The 12,499-nt window shown below is 47.9% G+C and overlaps 1 long non-coding RNA gene across 1 annotated transcript in view; it reads right to left on the bottom strand.

Annotated features, from left to right (window-relative positions):
* Positions 1-389: 389 nt before the first annotated feature.
* The window catches only part of LOC142489202 (uncharacterized), a 34,033-nt gene continuing 21,923 nt past the window's right edge, over positions 390-12,499 (bottom strand). Inside the window, exon 3 of the long non-coding RNA XR_012799818.1 lies at positions 390-676. This is a non-coding gene — a long non-coding RNA (uncharacterized LOC142489202). The remainder of the gene's footprint in view (positions 677-12,499) is intronic.

Genomic DNA, 12,499 nt, shown 5'->3' with positions numbered 1-12,499 from the left:
CACATTAATTATTAACCCAATAACCTGTGAGCACTAAATTAGCACTATTTAGGGTAGATATACAGAATGTCTTCACACTTGCGCTAATAACAATCATTCCCGAAATGGGAATGGACGTTATTTTTCTTAAGTTTAATGGGTATCCTCACAGCTAAAGAGATGCAAAAATGACGTCTGTTAATAAATGTAGCAGCACTAGTAATTGGGATTTTCATGGAGCAGTGATGCGTTAACCAATACAATGCATATGACGGGCATTGGCAAAACTTTAACTCGCATTACTTAACACGTGTTAAAGATGCATTACTCATGTGAGTTCAAAGATGAAGAAGAGTAGAGGCTCCACAGATTTAGCAAAAAAAGGATTTATTTAGCCAGGGTTATCCAACGTTTCTGCCGTCTAGGCTGCTTTTGTCAAGGAATGGCATAGATATGGTCCAAGTGGACCCAATCTTCATAGTAAACTAAATACCAAATGCCCCAGGTGAACCCTATTGTGCTGTGGTGGTGCGCATGCGCAGTACGGTTAGTTTGTAGACTGTTGGGAGATTTTATTATCAGTGACTTCATGGATTCCTCACGCATGCGTCCTCAGTTATTTAGCATCTTTCAGCAGGGCAGGTTCTCGCGGTGATGTTTTCTTGGAAACCCCTCACAGACTCCAAAATAGAACATGCTGAATGGAGGAAAAAGACACCATAAGATGTATAGCCACTGCAGATGGTATATTATCTATTTCCCTTACCATACACCCACAATACAGGTGTCTTACATGAGTGTATATATAAGTAATACCTACAAAACGTGAGAAAAAAGTCAGGATGTTATAATATAACCATTAAATTTGAATAACAGAAATTTGCCAAACTGTGCAAAGATTATGTCTAACTAGTATTTTACAAAACAGTATTTTACAATAATGGAAAGAAGAATTTATAACAACATACCAAATAGTAATGACAATAAGTTCAAGGCGCGATGAGCATAAGCGGCAGCATATGTACTGTATATTTGTATCCAATATTTATTAAGATAACATCTTAAAATCAAAGGGATAAACGATCTATGGTCTCAAAAACATCCAAAATGCAGATTGTAATTAAGTCCCTTGGAAAAAATCAATATAATTCTTGACTTAATCCAATAGTTCTTACTACTTCTGGGGTGCCTGAAGGAGTCACCCATGTTTAGCTATTGCACACAGAGCATTTAAAACAACTAGATTTAGGGGTGCTCAGAGTGACATAATTGTCTGTATTATCTGCATGTATAAGCAGGTCATCAAGATTTTGTCCCCTATTACAGTATATGCAAATCTAGGTCATTATTTACAACAAACCCCCAGTACATCATCATTTTGTAACACTTTCCAATGTTTTTTTTAACGTTTTGTTTTACAAAATAATGTACTGCAGTAAATGTACAGTAATTACAAAAGTTATTCTCTCCTGATTTTTATTGACTACCGGTATTTTAGTAAGTATTTATTTTAGGAAGGCCCTATTTATAACCTTTTCCTTGCGTCCCCTTACTAAAAATCGTGTTCTCATATCCTTTAAGGTGTCTTGTAAATTCTCAGATCTTTTTGAGAGTATGGTAACATCTCTTTGAATGAATCTTGGTGAAAGCTGGTAGCATGTAGTGTTGCATTTTTATCCGTAGGGTTACTGTATAAGTCGCTGTGTAGCTCACCCTGTTCAGCTCACCCTGTCACCAGATTCAGTAATATATCCCATAACGTGCTCCAAGTTTTCATAAAATGAACCCGTGCCTAAACTATTAAAAAATGTGAAGAAAATTAATAAGTTCATCATTGCTACCCTCCCATAAAAATAACACATCATTGATGTTTCTGCAGTAGAAAGGCATCTTGGAAAAGAGTGCGGTCTCAAAAATAAAATTCTCAAAGTCTGCCACGAACAGATTGGCATAAGAAGGTGCTACATTACTACCTATTGCTGTACCAGTGGTTTGTAAATAACGTGAGCTGTCAAACTTACAAAAGTTTTTGTGTTAAATAAAATATAATAATAGCATGTAATCCACAGAGGGGTTATCTTGGTGTGTGACCGTAACATATTCTTTAATCACAGTTAGCCTGTCATTATGTAGGATAATTGTGTCGAGGTTTGTCACATCCATGGGTACAAGGAATAGCAATTTTCCTTGTAATGAGACTGATCTAATTTTAGTAAGAACATCATAGGTGTCCTTGATATAAGAGCTGGCAGTGGAAACCATAGGTTGTAAAAAAGTGTCCATAAAGATAGCCTGGTGGTTTGATTAGGTCTTTATGAATTTTCAGCAAAATATAAAAAAATAGTCTGGCACAGATTTTTCATAGTTAAAAATTCGAATTCCGTCTCATTAATCCTTAGATTATTTAGTCCCAGCATCAGTTTCTCATTGATCTCTTTTTGGTGTTTAAGTGTCGGATTACGATTTAAGAGTGTTTAGCAATCAGCGTTATTTAATTATCTCTGTGTCTCTTGTTTATACTGTTCATAATTTTGTAGCACAAGGGCTCCCCTTTTGTCTGCTCTTTTCTGTATAACTTGTTTATTATCCATTAACCAATTAAGGGCTTTTTTCTATGCCAGTGTCATATTATAACATCAGTATATTATTAAGACATTCAAATTGGATGTAGCAGTGTTTCCCCCACCCAATCGCAGATAAGGGCCATTACAGGGTGTGTGGTGCATATACCGGCTGGCAACAGGAGGGCTGAGTCGTCCGCTGATGGTAGTGTAGACACAGGAAAAGGCTTCTGGGGTTAATACCCCACATATTTCCTTTGCAGTGCAGCGCCTCCATCTGCCATGGACTCCAGGAACTGAAGGTGATCTTCCACGATAGAACTTATTACCTCTCCCCCACAGTAAGATCACGCACCAGGCAGGAGGTACAGTATATTGCAAAACAGGAACAGGGTTTTTACTACACTCTGCAGTAACAGTTACACAGCAGTCTTATGCCTGATGCAGTCTGTCAGATCAGCTATTACTGATGATGATCCCTGGACTGCCACTACAGGACAAGGGCACCCACAGCCGTCCTAGCTCTTCCCCACCTCCCTAGCGGAGACAGAGGTAAGGTACACACTCACTCTCCCCCAAGGGGAAGAGGAATAGAGTAGGCCCAAAATGCAGCCTCTCCTATGTGTGACCTTCCTTCCTCAAGTGGGAAGGAACAAACTACTAATTTAGGACAGTCCTGCCCTTAAGTACAGCCAGAGGGCGGGCACCCCATTGTCCCAGCTACAACAGGATGTACCAACCCCCTGCTGTCACTCAAGTGCAGAACCAGGGTGAAGGGGGAAACCCCATACCAACTACTGGCAACCTGATAGTACCAGGGTTTACTGCCAGTCCATTGGGTAGAATAGTAGCCAGGTACCCCACTACACTCTCACTCTGGTGGATTCCCAAGAATCCCGCTTGGGTCCTAAATTTTCGGGTACCATCGTCTGATGAAACCTGAACAAAATAACATATCACATGATCATCACATTCATTTCCATGATAAACATTTCAATGAATACAGTTCTCTGTGAAATACAGCACATGTCAGGTATTTGTATAAACACATACAAAATGGCTGTAATATTAACATAGGTTCCTCCAACATGGAGAACCTTCTCATCAGTAATAGTGCTCAGGATCAGGCTTTCACACTAAGGCTCCTGAGGCATCAGTGACTGTGATGGAGAACACCCTCATAGGATTTCGTTCTGGGATGTACTCCACCCTATCCATATATACTGTTATATACACTATCCTCTCATGTATGTTGTGAAAGGTACTTTGGTTTTTAAGGAATCGGGGAGTACGTCCCCCACGGCGTACTCCCGCCTTACCTGCTGTCCCACACACTCCTGCGCAGCACACAGCACGCGCCCCCATGGAGGGACTTTAACAACTTCATGGAGCCTGGATCCGCCCCCTGGTTACAGCGCGCGTCTGTGTTGTGCGCCACGCACACGCGATGCACGTGCATCGCTCTCCAGCTGCGTGTCAACATTCTCTATTACCCAATCACTCCCACCTATATCCTGCAACACTGAACCTGCCTCCACTGAGGCCGCACATCCGCTCCACCTCTCTGTCTCATTGGTCATCCTTCCCATATATGCTCAGCTGTGCCACTTGCACTTTGGCAGAGCATTGTTCCTGGTAGCGTTGCTCTCCCACTTCCTGGTTCCTAGTCTTGCCTGGTCTCGTGTTCCATTGCCTTGCTTTACAGATTGATCTCCTATCTACCGACCCAAGTTTACCATTGGACTCCACACCTCTGGCTTACGGACCCCGGCTTACCTCTGACCTTCCGCATCTCTCCTAACATGACCACGGCACTCAAACACCTATGAGCCTACTGGCTTTAACCCCTGACCATGGGACTTGCACTTCTACTATTCTACTGTCTCCTACCCCTGACCTCGGCAAGTATCTAGACCATTCACACCTCTCCAATCCTTACCCAGCTTCCTCAAACATCCACTCTCCAGACGTGCCCCTGTGGCTGTGGGTGGCATTTCTTCCCCATTCCCACCTCAGTACTAGGGTCCCACCTTGTTTGTGGTGAGTCCAGCATTACAGTATGCTCAATCCCACAAACATGGACCCCACTAAGGTGGGTCGGGCCTTGTCCTCAGTTGGTGATAGCTTGCGTCCCTTGCACAATCTTTCTGGGCCCTTACATTGCAACACCAACAGGTCAGTCCTCTGAGACCCGCCGCCCCTTTTCTGTCCTCACCAGACAACAATTTATCCGCTGAACCCCGTCTTCCTATTCCAAATCGCTACTCTGGTGACCCCCATGGGAGTCGGGGATTCCTTAACCAGTGTACGATTCAATTTGATCTAACCCCTTCTCGCTTCCTGTCTGCAACATCTAAGGTGGCGTACATCATCGCCCTACTCACCGGAGATGCACTGGCGTGGGCCTCCCCCATCTGGGAACAGAGTCCGGAACCGACGCAGAACCTCGAACACCACTATGGAGTTCAGACAAGTCTTCGACACACCGGGCTGTAAGGTGACTGCTGCATCTTCCTTGTTTCATCTTTCCCAAGGGCCTATGCCAGTCACTCGATACGCCCTAGATTTTCGTACCATTGCAGCTGAAACAGGCTGGAACAATGAGGCCTTGTCGGCAGCCTTTTGGCAGGGCGTATCTGACTCCCTTAAAGATGAACACACTGCTCAAGAGCGCTGTGGCAGGACGGCCTGTAGCCGAGGTCAGGGAACAGTCCACACGTATAGTTTCAGGATAATGAAAACGTTCAGTGGCTTTATTTCTCCACAGCAAACATAACATGCGGGTACACTGTCCCTTTAAACAAAACAAATCCTGCTCCACATTGGGAGATCTGACTAACACACCAGGCCTATCTAGCAGGCTAGCTGGCTAGACCATAACCAAACCATAAGTGTACTTTAAGCAGTCAGGAAAACAAAAGAACAATCCTTACTTTGGTTGAAGTAGTGACTGGTGAAATCCCTCTGGCTGACAGCTCACATAGCAGTGTGCTCTGGTCTAAGACAGGCAGCTACTACCAGTAACAAGATCCTTTTCTACCTTGCTGGCTATCAGGTGTCAGCTTACCTCCTGATTGAACCTTCTGAGTTAACCTTCTGAGTGCTGGATGCAGCACTCAGACATATGTTTCCCAGGCAGAACTGATAGGGGTTGACTTCACCCTGTCACAAGCGCCCTACTGATCTAGAGGAACGCATCGCTGTCTGCATTAGAGTGGACCAACGTCCACAGGATAGGAAGGCCGAAAATCCAATCACCGTTCTCACAGACCATAAGAACTTGCTGTATATAGAGAGCGCCCGTTGTCTTGGAGCTCGCCAGGCCCGCAGGTCTCTTTTTTTTCATGATTTAATTATATATTTTTTTCCATTCCAGGGTCAAAAATGTAAAAGCGGACGCCCTATCTCACCAGTTCATAGTCAAGGACAAACCAGAGTGCCAATCAGAAACCATCCTCCCATCTAAATACATCCTGTCCGCCAACTCTTTCGACGTCCTGGATGACATTTTGGCAAACCAATCCCATATTCCAGAAGGTCAAGAGGTTCCGGGTGGTTGTTTGTATGCGGCACCACGTTTTCGCAAGATAATTTTGCAATGAAGCCATTCATCCAAATTTGCCGAGCATCCCAGTACCCTAAGAACTACCGACCTTATAAAACGAACATTTTGGTGGCCCACTATGCAAAAAGACACCGAACAATATGTCCAGTCTTGCTTCACATGTGCCCGCAACAAAACTTCTCGTAACAAACCACCTGGACTCTTACGCTCTCTGCCCATACCGGACCGGCCTTGATGTCACTTGTCCATGGACTTTATTGTCGAATTACCTCCCTCCAAGGGAATGAACACCATCCTCATCGTAGTCGACCATTTTTCAAAACAATCTAATTTCATCCCTTTAAAAGGCCTGCCCAACTCGGCCACGCTAGCAGATGTTTTCACGAAAGAAATCTTTCGCATCCATGGGTTACCCTTAACCATAGTCTCTGATCGAGTGTCACAAATCGTTTTCAATTTTTTGGCGATCATTCCCCAAAAGGATGGGAATTTCCCTAAATTTTTCATCCGGGTACCACCCTTAGACCAAATCCAACCCTGGAACACTACTTAATGGTGATTCATCGCCGACGCCCAAGACGACTGGGTGAATCTTCTTCCCGGGGCAGAATTTGCCAACAATACACTAAGGAACAAATCAACACGGGAATCCCAATTTTTTATTAACTACGGATTTCATCCTGCACGGCTCCCCATCACTTCTTCTTCTTTCTGGGTTCCCAGCAGCAGAAAACAGAATCAATTTTTTACAAGAATCATGGATGAGGATTCAAAGGACTCTCAGGGAGGCGACTCAGACAAAAGTCCCAGGCGGAACATCATCGTCACAATTTACCCGAGTTCAAACCGGGAAACAGAGTGTGGCTATCTTCGAAAAATATCAGGCTCAAGACATCTACTCTCAAATTGTCCCCAAGATTTTTGGGTCCTTACTATATGCTGGAGAAAATCAACCCAGTTGCGTACCGTTTCCAACTCCCCTCATCCATGAGGATACCATCGGTGTTCCATGTATCACTCTTGAAGCCTGTCTTTCAAAGTTCTTATTTTCCAGACTCCTCATCTATACCAGCTCCAGTGATCGTACAAGGACAAGAAGAGTATGAGGCACAGTCCAATATTGACTTAAGAAGATCAAGAGGAGCGGTACAGTATTTGGTTCATTGGAAAGGGTTTGGATCAGAAGAACGGTCCTGGATACCCCATCACCAAATACATGCTCCCAACTTAGTAGGACAGTTTCGTGTAAATTATCCCCTCAAACCATATTGGAGACGTCCTGAGGCCGCTCCTAAAAGGGGGGGTACTGTAAGGAATCGGGGAGCACGTCCCCCATGGCATACTCCCTCATTACCTGCCATCCCACACATTCCCTTGCAGCATTCAGCTAATGCGCGCCCATGGAGGGACTTTAACAACTTCGCAGAGCCTGGTTTCGCCCCCGGTTACGGCGCGCATCTGCGTCATGTGGCGTGCACACGTGACGCATGTGCACCGCTCTCCAGCTGCGTGTCAACATTCTCTACTACCCAATCCCTCCCACCTGTCTCCTGCAACACTTAACCTATCCCTGCCTCTGCTGAGGCCGCACCTCCACTCCACCTCTCTGTATCATTGGTCATCCTTCCCATATATGCTCAGCTGTGCTACTGGCACTTTGGCTGAGCATAGTTCTTGGTAGCGTTGTTCTCCCACTTCCTGGTTCTCATGTTCTATTGCCTTGCTTTACAGATTGATCTCCTGTGTACTGACGCGGGTTTACCCTTTGACTCCGCATCTCTGGCTTACTGACCCCGGCTTATCTCCGACCTTCTGCATCTCTCCAACCCTGACCATGGCACTCAGACTCCTTCTATCCTACTAGCTTTAACCCCTGACCACGGCACTCAGACTTCTACTATTCTACTGGCTCCTACCCCTGACCTTGGCAAGTATCTAGACCATTCTCACTTCTCCAATCTCGACCCGGCTACCTCGATCATCCACTCTTCGGACGTGCCCCTGTGGCTGTGGGTGGCGTTTCTACCCATTCCCACCTCAGTACCGGGGTCCCGCCTTGTTTGTGGTGAGCACAGCATTACATGGTTGTGCTCTAGCACGTAAGCCTTTACAGCTTCCACTAACCATTGCTCCCGGTTGGCGACAATTTCCCGGTTTAACGGCTCAGGGACATATGGATATTCGAACCCATGAGAGCTCTGGTACTTTTGTACTATATGCCGCTCAGCATGGCTAATCTTTGTGAGTCGACGACCTTCAGCTTTACCTGGTAATACCCAGTACAATGGTTCTTGAACCGGAGGTACGTAATTTGCAGCAACATTACCCGTAGACTGTATATGACCTGCTATAAAGTTTGCTTCTATTCTCCTCATCTCTCGAGAAGCCTCATCAGGACTAAATACTCCTTCCGCCCACTAATCATGAACTATGGTCTCGGTTTTGAGTTTAAACCTTGCGCGGTCCATAAAGGGTACATATCCCTAAAACCTATGGTGCCACCATGGTTGTTAAGTAACAGACTTTGCTACAGCAAACCCTGTATGTGAGGTAGTGTTGGTGGAAGTAGAAGTATCAGATGTGACAGACACAGCATAATGATTAAATCCACTATTTACACTGCATACATCTACATCATCAGCAATATCATTATCATCGGTCAGCATAGTATGTAAGTCTGAAGAGGGAATATGAGTCTTAGAGGCCTGCAGGCTCCTCTTTTTAGAGTAACATTCTTTTGCGGCTCTATCAGCTTCCCCAGGTGGTAATTCACCCTGAGACAATCGAGTAGCAGGGTTTTCCTGGTCAGTCCCAAAAAACAGCCGTACTGATCAAGGGCAAAGGGGCCTGATACTCATCCAAGTCCTGGACTGTTACATCCCCGGGACCCGACACTAAAGTTATGTTCAATATCTGTTGAGCATCAATGGATTTAGGCCTTGGTGTTGAACTGTGCAATAGTCCCGGTACTGGACCAGAAAAGCAGGGGTAGGCACATCCGGACACACCGGAGGTGGATTATCTTTTTGGGCCACTTTCAGGCTAGCCCGACATTCACTCATCAAACGAATGAATGCCATCAGAGCAACGGAAGGGGTAGTGGTACTCACCGGAGCGGGGATCTGTCAGCATGACGTCATCTCCAGCAAGTGACACAGGATCCTGGCACTTGTCCAGATCCTTCACCGGAAGGGCGTTGACATCCGGTCATTGCGTAGAGGTGGGGTCTTGGTCTTTATCAATTTCCGCCACGTGGACATCAGCACCAGAAGTCACCTCTATCGCTACTGGAGACTAACTGACTAGGCCTCTGGTCACCTCCACTACGGGTACTGTAGGCTCATCCACCTCTCAGGTTTCACGGTCGCGGTCATCGGCAAAGGGCTCCGCTCTCGTACTGAGTCATTGGCACCATCCTGTCCATCTTTAGTATCGATCGGCATAGTCGGCAGCGGCCGAAACACCACTGAAGACCGGCGGCTACTGGTGCATTTCCGCGTCCACAGTGGCTATTGGCAAGGTCTCTACAGGCTCCTGCACCTCTGGGAACAGTGGTGCCTCATAACCCCAGGCAGTCCTCATACTCGACATCTCATGGGCTGGCTCTGGTTCTCCGACCGTCTCTGGTTCCTCTGCACGGACCAGGTCTGGAACAGTCTCAGCTTGCTCTGTGGTCGTCGTCGGGATTCTCAAATCCCCTGGGACCTCCTCTTGGGTGCACGGGCCCTCCGAAGCCTCCATGGGTGAGGAAGATTGTTGCGTATCAGCAGCATGGTCGACCTCCCAAGTATTGGGGTCGGTTGCGTCTTTTTTGGCAAACTCAGAAGGCCTCATTAGCATGGGCCTCAGGAATGGTGCTTCGCAGCGGGCTCACTGGGCTCACCAGACCAGGTCGCCACCTGGAAAGTCACACTTAGGACAGATGCATCACAGGTACCTCTTCCCTTCCACAGTTACCACCAAGAGTCCTCCTGGTAGGTGGTAGTGGGTGAATTCCATGTCGCTGGACATAATCAGTGTTTGCTGCACACAAAGGCACAAGCGCAAAGGGTAGCTCACTCCTTTCACTCGCGAGGCTCTGAAGAACTGAGGGTGCGGTCTGCTTCGTCCGGTACCTCCCTTATTCTCCAGAGTTTTCAGGCATTGGCTGTCACTGTGTCCACTCCCTCTGGTGAAGATTAGAGGAGGGGCACTCAGTGATGTAGACAGGGTGTGACTCTGGATATTGGCTGAGCAAGTCCCATTGCTTGGGTGGTCTGGCTTTCACGCTAAAACCATGCAGAAATTTGCACCAAGGCATACAGTTCTTTTGGAAACAGCACATGGGAGACCAGAACTTTTAACACCAAAATTACCCGGATCCTTTGATTGCACAAAGCAAGAGATAAAATAAATTGTAATTTATTTGCACAATGAACATACACAGCTTGAGTTACAAAATATTACGAAAATACACTTACGGGGATGGGTCAAAACGAAATCCTCTACTTCCAGAACGAAATCTTTAGAAATAGTCTCTAAACACAATTTCCCATTAGCGGGTCTTTGTGGCTAGGGACGTCGCTCGCAACCACTTTTGAAGTGAAACTTCTTTAGTGGCACCTCATTCGACCTGGGGCAAAAATGGATTGTGGAGACGGAAATGAAACGGATGTGACGTCAGTGCTGGTAGTTGAGGCCGGGCTGTGTTCTGGCTATGCCCAACCCCAACACTGACATCCCAACCGCTCAAAAAAGTCAGATGCGCCGCTCCTAATGGCCGCCGCACCCCCCACACAGCTGCTGACATATGCGGCGGCGCCGCCGGCGTCACTCCTTACGGCCGCCGTTCCCCGCCCGCTGCCCACTGCCATGCCGCGCATGCGCAGCTGTGATGGCGCCACTTACTCCAATCACTGCGGGAGGAGTGGGGAGCGGGTGGCACGCAGCCGCTATCTGCCCCCAGCGGGTGCAGGCCCAGCAGCACACTGACCTGGTGCTCCTGCAGATCTTCCCACTCACGCAGTGCGGGCAACCTCACGGCCGCTGTTCCCCGCCCGCTGCCTTGCCGCGCATGCGCAGTTGTGATGGCGCCGCTGACGGATGCCACACATGCGCAGAAGTGGCTGGCAGCAGCGCCGTTCCACCCACACGCTCCCGTTTGCCCCACACGGCGCCATTCCGCCCTCCACTGACGCAGGCGTTCGCGGGCCCCCGCAGGAAGCGGTGGCACACGGCGCAACCCGCGCAGCACAGGGGCTCGCGCCGGGGGCAGGCTCCTGCTGCTGGAAGAAAGGGTGACCCGGGCGGGCCGGGCAGCGGAAGGGGGTAGGGGTGTGTGTGTATGTATGTGAGTCAGTGTCTGTGTGTGTGTGTGTGTATGTGTATGTGTGTCAGTCAGTGTGTATGTGTGTCAGTCAGTGTGTGTGTGTGTGCTAGTCAGTGTATGTATGTGTGTCAGTCAGTGTGTGTGTGTGTGTGTGTGTGTGTGTGTGTGTGTGTGTGTGTGTGTGTGTGTGTGTGTGTGTGTGTGTGTGTGTGTGTGTGTGTGTGTGTGTGTGTGTGTGTCACTGTGTGTGTGTGTGTGTGTGTGTGTGTGTGTGTGTGTGTGTGTGTGTGTGTGTGTGTGTGTGTGTGTGTGTGTGTGTGTCAGTCTCTGTGTGTGTGTGTGTGTGTGTGTGTGTGTGTGTGTGTGTGTGTGTGTGTGTGTGTGTGTGTGTGTGTGTGTGTGTGTGTGTGTCAGTGTGTGTCAGTGTGTGTCAGTGTGTGTGTGTGTGTCAGTGTGTGTGTGTGTGTGTGTGTGTGTGTGTGTCAGTCAATGTGTGTGTGTCAGTCAGTGTGTGTGTGTGTGTGTATCAGTCAGTGTGTGTGTGTATGTATGTGTGTCAGTCAGTGTGTGTATGTGTGTGTGTATGTATGTGTGTCAGTCAGTGTGTGTATGTGTGTGTGTATGTATGTGTGTCAGTCAGTATGTGTGTATGTATGTGTGTCAGTCAGTGTATGTGTGTCAGTCAGTGTGTGTGTATGTATGTGTGTCAGTCAGTGTATGTGTGTCAGTCAGTGTGTGTGTATGTACACTGGCGACACACTTAATCGCAGTGCGGCCAGATCCGCAAGCCGGGAGATTTCCCGGCTTGCTAGTGGCCGCCCCTCGGCGTGCCGCGCGTCACTGATGCGCGGTAACGCGTCTTCGGGAGCCTGCGCCCCCTGCACGCGCGTCCAGGGCTCCCCGAGGGAGCCCTGGTGTCCCGCGATGTGGGGGACGACGGCAGGGGGTTCCGGGGGACCCGGCGGACCCGGCAGCGGTAGGGAGAGCGCCCGTCACCCTCCGGCGTGCGCCAGGCTACTGCTGCGGCCAAGAACGGGCAAATGCTCGAATAAACTTGGCCGCAGCAGTATATGTGGCAGTCAGTGT

Source organism: Ascaphus truei, chromosome 3, assembly GCF_040206685.1.
Source record: "Ascaphus truei isolate aAscTru1 chromosome 3, aAscTru1.hap1, whole genome shotgun sequence".
NCBI classification, from domain to species: Eukaryota; Metazoa; Chordata; class Amphibia; order Anura; family Ascaphidae; genus Ascaphus; species Ascaphus truei.
Note: the sequence above shows the minus strand (reverse complement) of the source record. Positions and strands in the feature narration are given on the sequence as shown.